Source organism: Dipodomys ordii, unplaced genomic scaffold, assembly GCF_000151885.1.
Source record: "Dipodomys ordii isolate 6190 unplaced genomic scaffold, Dord_2.0 Scaffold23, whole genome shotgun sequence".
Taxonomy (NCBI): Eukaryota; Metazoa; Chordata; class Mammalia; order Rodentia; family Heteromyidae; genus Dipodomys; species Dipodomys ordii.
In genome coordinates, this window is record NW_012267239.1 from 5147883 (window position 1) to 5154424 (window position 6542).

Consider the following 6542-nt stretch of genomic DNA (forward strand, 5'->3'; position numbering starts at 1 on the left):
GGATGGATGGATGGATGGATGGATGGATGGATGGATGGATGGATGGATGGATGGGTGGATGGGTGGATGGGTGGGTGGATGGGTGGTGGGTGGATGGATGGATGGATGGGTAGATTCTGAAGCCTGGTTAGGGGCTTTATGAAAACAATCCATTTATTCCTGAGCCTTCTGTCCAAACCTTCCATTCCAGGGTGACATTGGCTAGGCAGTGAAGTAGCCTGGGTTATTTTATGTTTTGCAGGTACCGGAATTTGAACTCAGAGCCTCACGCTCGCTCAGCCTTTCCCCCACTCACAGCTAGTGGCGCTTCTGCTTGGCCTGTGCCTCTGGTCCTGCGGCTTTGCTGATTCACTGGTGATCAGGAGTCTCACAGATATTTTTTTGGCCTGGGCTGACTTCCTACTGCCGTCCTCCAGATCTCAGCCTCTCCAGTAGCTAGGATTACAGGCCGAGCCATCAGGGCCGGGCTCAGCTGAGGCATCCTCACTGAAGGAAGGTGATCTCTTGGTCCACTGGGAGCCACACAGGACAACCCGCACCCCCCATGAACCCTGATTTTGGGAGACCCCCCCCCGTCTATATCCCATCCCACTGAACAGCCGGAACTGCAGGAAGGCACTGCCCTACCCAGCTCAGGGCAGCATTTCACTCAGACAGAGGGGAGGGGGGGACAAGAAGAGGGGGGCTCAGGCCTGCCCCACATCAGGCCCACCCACACCCACCCACCCCAAGGGGCAAACCAGAATGCGGAACCTATCGGAAAAAAAACTAAAAAAAAAAAAAAAGGAAAGGAAAGGAAAGAGAAAAGCTAACAAGACATTAATAGATAAATAAAAATAGCTTTGCAGGGGAATGGATGAAGGCGCGGGCAGGATGCTCTCCTTCTGCGCGTAAACTCATGAATAATCAAGCGGCGCCGGCCCCACATGAGCCACAGCGCTTGTCAGCGCGCACGTCTTGCTTTTCTCCTGGAAGGTCACCTCCAACCTCTGCAGCCTGGTGGCCCCGCCCCGCCAAGCACCCCCCACCCCATCTCCTCCCGGTGCCCATGCACCCCTGTACCCCATCTCCTCCCAGCCCCCATGCACCCCTGCACCCCATCTTTTCCCAGCCCCCCCCCACCCCAAAGAGAGGAATTAATTCCCTCCTGCTCAGGCCAAGGGAAACTAGATACAATATCAGGGCATGGGGGGCGGGGGGGTCCCCCAGGCCATGGCTTTGTGAACACCCCCCCTCCTGTCACATTAACCCCCTGGCTTCCTGGAGGAGCCTGATGATCAGATCTTGCCTTGTTTTTGTTTTCTTTTTTTCCCCCCCCTCTTCAAAAAATGATTTCTTTTTCTGTCTCCCTTCTTCTTAAGGGGGAACATTCTTTTTTTTTTCTTTTTTTCTTTTCTCTCATGTGTGAAGGGAGGGACGGGTGGGTGACAGGGACAAGTGACAGCTCGCTAATTATTCCCTTACTGCCACCGCCGCCGCCCGGCGCGGCGCTAGCTGTGGACGGTTGCTCATTCTCCCAGCCTTCGCGCTGAATAATGCATGCGGCCCCGCACGCAGGCACAAGACGCAGCGCAGCCCGCAGCCCCGCTCCTGTGGGGACGGCGCCTAACTAGCTGATAACCGATGCGCTTTGTAAAGCAGGGCCCCTGGGAGCAGCAGGGCCGGGCATGGATCCAACACCTCTCGCTCTCCCTCTCTCTCCCTCTCTCTCTCCCTCTCTCTTCATCATTCCTTCCACGCATCAAGGAGAGCCACGGACAGGGTGGAGTGTGGGGGTCCAGGCCGGGTCTGCAACCTCAAATCGAAAAAGAGGAAAGAGAGAAGCTTGGCTCCTGGGGCAGGTCACAGAACAATGACAGGAGCAGCAATAATAACAACACTAATAGTAATAGTAATAACGGCAAGCAGCCTTTCTGTTAGATGGAGCAGCCAGGTGGAGGGAAGCCCTACGGCGCTCTTAGGGACTTTTGTTCCTTCTTAGACCCCAATGGATTCTCCATGCACATGCTCAGATGCGGTTCTCCCGCCAGGTGAGAGCGGCTTCCAGAAACTTTCTTTGGAAACTCTTCATGGAAACCGCACCTGTTTGTGCCCGGCGTGGTCCTAAACGCCCGCACACACAATCCTCCTCCATCCCCACCAAGCTCAGGGAGTGCATCTGTCAGCAGTCCTGAGATGCTGCTGTGTAACAAATGGGCTGCGTCATGCTAGAGCTTCCTAGCTCCAGTTCTGCGGCAGAGGTGGGTTTGCTCTTGGTGGGGGCTGGGCTGGGCCAGGGGCTGCAGGTGTGGGGAGGGAAAAGGAATGGGAGAGGGGAGGGGGAAAGAAGAGAAATGGAAGGGGGGGGAGAAAGGGCAAGGAAGGAAAGGGGAGAGGAGGGTATGGGAAGGGAGGAAAGGGGGAATGGTTCACACAGATGCTTTCCAAGGCTGAGAGAATGCAGCTGGGGCCCAGCCTCAGCAGGTCCCTGAGCTCCCTTGGGCCTGGGCGTCCTCACGTTAACCAGATCCTTGAGGAGACTCTTCCCTGCAGGACTGAGAGCAGATAACAAGCAGCCTCTGGGGCCTCCACCAGAAAGGAAAGGCTGGGGTCCAGCCTTTCCTGGCTCCTCCCCGCCCCCCCATTCTAGCCAAGGCCCCAAAGAGGAGGGGTGATGCCATCTTCTACCAAGCCAGCCTGGTCTTGATTGACACCCAGAGGCCCGGGGAGGCCCATCCTGGCCTGCCCAAAGTCTCCACTCCACTCTGCTCTCTGCCGTTTTGCCAAGCTCTGAACGAGTCCACAGTCTAGCTAGGGCTATGGGGCCACCACGCTGCGCCATTAGGAAGGGTGTTGGAGCTGACATCGCAGAAGGGCTGGGTGGTCAGTGTTCTGAGGTACGAATAGGAGTTTGCTCAGTGGCTAAATGGTGGAAGGGTGTCCCAGAGAGGAGAATTAACAAGGGTGGGAGGGCTAAATTAGATTCAGATGTCTGCATCTGGCACCAATCACATACCGTGACCACTCGGCGAATTCCGGGCATGTTGGATGGAGAAGATGGCTGTGGGGAGCTTCCTGCAGCCAGGTCAACCCCAGCAAGGGCACCAGGTATGTGGGTGAAGCCAGCACTTTCCTGTAGCCCCCCCCCCGGCCCAGGTCAAAGGAGACCAGAGGCGGCCCAGACGAGCCTGGCCTTGCCCTGCGGGCTGGACAGCTTCCGGGAGCGCGCCCCAGCTTCTGCTCCAGGAGTTTAAGGCACGCAGACCCAGCCACCTGGAGGCCTGTGTGGGGATGGTTCACACCCCCCCCAAGGACCCCAAAGCACTGATTCCCTGCCAGGACCCCAGAGATCTCTGTTCCCTACTGCTGCAAAACCAGCGACCCAAGTCCTTGATGTCCACCCATAGCCACAGGGCTACGTGGCTCAGCTGGGGGTGAACCTTTGGGGAGGAGGTCTGTGGTGAGCTAGCCTGGCCACACCTCGGGGTGGGCTAGCCCCAGGGTATCTATGGCTAGTCTTGGGGTCTCTGTGGGAGGTAGTAGGCTAACCTGGACATAGCTAGGGGTAGGCTAGCTCGCGTGTGTGTGTGTGTGTGTGTGTGTGTGTGAGAGAGAGAGAGAGAGAGAGACAGGCTAGCCCAGGGGTGGATGCGTGTGTGTGAAGGGCTCTGGGGGTGGACTAGCCCAGAGGTGTGTGTGGCGGGCTAGTCCCGGGGGCAGCACAGGTGCAGCCCCCTCACCGCCCCTGCGTGAGAATCAGCAGCAGCAGCAGCCGCTGCGTTATTTACAAGCTCTCAAGTAGGTTATTGAGTCGTGAATGGGAGCAGCAGCCGTAACCAAATCGGCGAGGCCCGGATTCAATAAAGTGTGTGTGTTGGGGCGCAGGGGGGGGCGGGGATCCCAGGAGCTTGTTAGGGGCACTGCACCCCATGCTGGAGAGCCAACGTGTGTGCTTCAGACACTGGAGGCCCATGGGGTCTCACTCAGAGCCTGGCCCTGGGACCGGAAAGGCCTCCGTGGGGCTCAGTCCACAGGCCTCCACCATGGGCCTCCAATTCCTCCGGGCTGCTGTCTCTGTCTCTGAGTCCCAAAGGCATGCTCCAGCCGCTGATGGTGACTGTGGGGTCCCAGGGAGGCTCTGCTCCTAACGAGGCCCCCGGGCCGCCAATGAACGTCCTATGGGGACTTTATACCTTACCTGCACCAGAAAGCACACAGAGGCAAGATCTGAACCTGTGGCTGTTGGACACAGGCCCCTGGGTAGGCCTGAGACCAGCACCGAGGGGCACCTGCCACAGTCCACCCTGGCACGGGGCACCCTTCCCAGAAGGGTCGGGGTGCCAGCTCCCGACCTGAGCAGTGACCCTCAAGTTCAGGGGAGGGGCTCGGGACCCGTCCGGTCATGGTGAGGAAAACAGCAACGCCTGCTGGAGTTGCCTGGAAACGAACACAAACATCGGCTAGGATGTATTCAGTGGCTACGGAGTACTGAGTACGCACGTGTAGTAAGCCCTCCACAGACCGAGCACCCAGGACCCTAAGCACTTCGTGTGCCGAGTCCCCGTGCACAAGAGGCACTTTGCATTTAGGAAGCAGAACCTGCCGTGGGCTCGGTGGGGCGCGGGGAGGGGCTGTGCGTGGGCCTGCGCCCCTCCCAGTTCAATTCTTCCTCAGCTCGACCTACTTCTCCCGACTCCTTGCTCAGCCTCGGATTGTGTTGCAGTCAGCAGCCAGACTATTTAGTCTGGGTTTGGTGACCCCGAGTGGGGCCGGCGGGGCGGGCTCAGGTTTCCAGGCCCCGCGGCCCCATGCAGCCCCCTCTACACAAACACTCACCTTTGTGCCCCGGGCCCCCAAGACCCAGCCAGAAGCTTCCGGAAGGGAGCTCCCAAGCCTTGCACACAGCCCTCTCTCTGTCTGGGCTCCCGGGGTCCCCCACTCTGCTCTCAAACCCCCCAACTTAGCCAGGCTCACATTTCCATCACGTTTCCCCCACACCCCGGGGCCTCTGGGAGTACCGGTTCTTTAAAAGAAAAGATAAACAGCGGCCATGGGCTGGGATGGCCATTTGTTCTCCATCCAGGCTATGTACGGGGAAACTGAGGCCCCAGAGAGAAGGCTGGGCCTGAGTCCAGGCGGCAGATCACGGTGGAGGCAAGGGTCCAGCTCAGATCTCTGGGCTGTAACCCAGCTGGGATCAACTCAGCTCTCATCCACCCTCCACGTCTGGGTTTGCAGCTGCCTGCATGCATGTGTGCATGTGTGTGTGTGTGTGTGTGTGTGTTTTGTTTTTGCACCCGTCCTAGTGCTGGAATTTTGGGCCTGGGCGCTGTCTCTCAACTCCTCAGCTCCAAGCGAGCAGGCCAGCGCTCTACCACTTGAGTCACAGCGCCACTTCTGCTTTTCTGGTGGTTTACTGGAGATAACAGTCTCCCAGACTTTCCTGCCTGGACTAGCTTTGAGGGTTGGCTTTGAACCGCGATCCTCAGATCTCAGCCTCCTGACTAGCTGGGATGACAGCCGTGAGCCACCGGCACCCACTTGGCAGCCAGGTCTTGTGGCTCAAACGGTAGAGTGCTAGAGACAGCACCCAGGTCAGCACCAAAAACGAAGGAAAGAAGGAAGGATGGAAGGAAGGAAGGAAGGAGGAAGGGAGGAAGAAAGGGAGGGAGGGAGGGGAAAAAAAGAAAAGACAAAAAAATCTCTCTCTCTCTCCCTCCCTCCCCCCTTAGTGCTTCCTATGGGGGCCGATGGTTCTAGAGTTGTCTACCTGCTACTGTCCAGTTGAAGGCCCCGGGGGCCCAGAGTGGGTGAATCACTTGGAGAAGGCCACACTGCAGGGGAAAGGGAGCCTGGCTTACTTTCCCTTCCTCCACTTATGGAAGGAGGTTTGTTCTTTACAGCAGCAAAGCAAAACCATCCCCTCAAAACTAGCCCTGCAGATGCGTGGACCGCGTGCGCGTCTCTTCCAGGCGTCTCTCTTCGCCTCTGGCCGCACAGCTCTGAGATGCGTTGGAAGGGGGGGTAGTTTAGTACAACTCCCTCCTACCAAATACACAACATATAGGCACACAAGGAGAATTCTAGAACCTTGCTGAGCCATGCCAATTACCATATTTGATTTATTTTTAATCAATAGGCAACGAACGAACTGCTTTTGTGGTTGGGAAACACCCCCCTCACCCCCACCCCACCCCAGACCAGACAATGTGAAGTTACAAAGTTCTATTAGGGTCCCAGCAGAGATGCTGGGGGCGGGGGGGGGGTCCTAGGGCTGGCTGTTGAGCTGGGGCTGGGCCGCAGGCCGGGAGGAGGGGGAGGTCTCTCGAATCCCCTCCCCCTGCCCTCCTTGCACCCCTCCCCGGGGCCCGGGGTCCCCCAGCCTCGGGCTGGGGCTGCCCACTCAGCAAAACAGGCCGCCCCGCTTCCCCGCGGCTCGGAGGTGGCTGCGCGAGCCAATTAATTCTGATTTAATTGCTCGCCCTGCACGCGCGGGCCTGGCAGCTCGTCGGAGGGGGGAGGGGGGCTGGCAGATGCGGCCTCCCGCTCTGGGGAGAGGCGGG